The 1,695-nt window shown below is 46.0% G+C and overlaps 1 pseudogene; it reads right to left on the reverse strand.

Annotated features, from left to right (window-relative positions):
- The window catches only part of LOC124027702, a 31,752-nt pseudogene extending 31,156 nt beyond the window's left edge, over positions 1–596 (reverse strand).
- Between the last annotated feature and the right edge of the window lie 1,099 nt (positions 597–1,695).

Genomic DNA, 1,695 nt, shown 5'->3' on the forward strand with positions numbered 1-1,695 from the left:
TATACACACACAGTCTGAACACTCATCACATGTACACACACACAGTCTGAACACACACACAAACAGTAGTTGTGTCTTTCTGAACACACATCACGCAGACAGACAGACAGACAGACAGACAGACAGACAGACAGACAGACAGACAGACAGACAGACAGACAGACAGACATCACGCAGACAGACATCACGCAGACAGACAGACAGACATCACGCAGACAGACATCACGCAGACAGGCAGACAGACAGACAGACAGACATCACGCAGACAGACATCACGCAGACAGACATCACACAGACAGACAGACAGACAGACAGACAGACAGACAGACAGACAGACAGACAGACAGACAGACAGACAGACAGACAGACAGACAGACAGACAGACAGACAGACAGACAGACAGACAGACAGACAGACAGACAGACAGACAGACAGACAGACAGACAGACAGACAGACAGACAGACAGACAGACAGCGTGTTGTTACCGTCTTGCGTAGTGGACGTGGTCTGATGGCCATGCCGTCCATGTAATCCTCCAGTTTAAATTGAAACACCGTCTGAAGCTTCTGCAGCAGTGCATCAAAGAACACAGTCCCTGGGAAACAAACACAGTGCATCAAAGAATACCGTCCCCTGGGAAACAAACACAGTGCATCAAAGAATACCGTCCCTGGGAAACAAACACAGTGCATCAAAGAACACCGTCCCCTGGGAAACAAACACAGTGCATCAAAGAATACCGTCCCCTGGGAAACAAACACAGTGCATCAAAGAATACCGTCCCCTGGGAAACAAACACAGTGCATCAAAGAATACCGTCCCTGAAACAAACACAGTGCATCAAAGAATACCGTCCCCTGGGAAACAAACACAGTGCATCAAAGAATACCGTCCCCTGGGAAACAAACACAGTGCATCAAAGAATACCGTCCCTGGAAACAAACACAGTGCATCAAAGAATACCGTCCCCTGGAAACAAACACAGTGCATCAAAGAACACCGTCCCACGGAAATAAACACAGTGCACCAAAGAAAACCGTCCCTGGGAAACAAACACAGTGCATCAAGAATACCGTCCCCTTGGAAACAAACACAGTGCATCAAAGAACACCGTCCCTGGGAAACAAACACCAAAATGATTAGCTCCATGAGGAAACACTAAGGCTGTTTCAAAATAGTTGCATGAAGTTGAACATGGTGTGTGTGTGTATACGCGGTGCGTGTTCAGTGTACGCGGTGTGTGTGTGTGTGTGAGTACCAGGCCACGCTCTTGTATGGCAGTAAGCCAGACGGCCAGCTCTGCCCCCTAAACAAAAAAAATCTGAATTCCGAGGCGCGCACTGAATAGGTTTGAATAATTGTCCACATTTACTTTACTTCCAAAGAAAGGTTACAAACAGCAAAAATCACCAACCTATGTCAATCCACTATCCCCCATAATAGAAACGTTTACCTAGGGGTGGATCTATTGATGTAATAACTAGCATGGGTTGCTAATATGACTATTGATGCAACAACTAGCACATGGTTGCTAATATGACTACTGATGTAACAACTAGCACGGGTTGCTAATATGACTACTGATGTAACAACTAGCATGGGATGCTAATATGACTATTGATGTAACAACTTGTAAGTGGCTCTGGATAAGGCGTCTGCTAAATGACTTAAATGTTAAATGTAGCATGGGTTGC

Source organism: Oncorhynchus gorbuscha, unplaced genomic scaffold (assembly GCF_021184085.1).
Source record: "Oncorhynchus gorbuscha isolate QuinsamMale2020 ecotype Even-year unplaced genomic scaffold, OgorEven_v1.0 Un_scaffold_3493, whole genome shotgun sequence".
In the NCBI taxonomy this organism is placed as follows: Eukaryota; Metazoa; Chordata; class Actinopteri; order Salmoniformes; family Salmonidae; genus Oncorhynchus; species Oncorhynchus gorbuscha.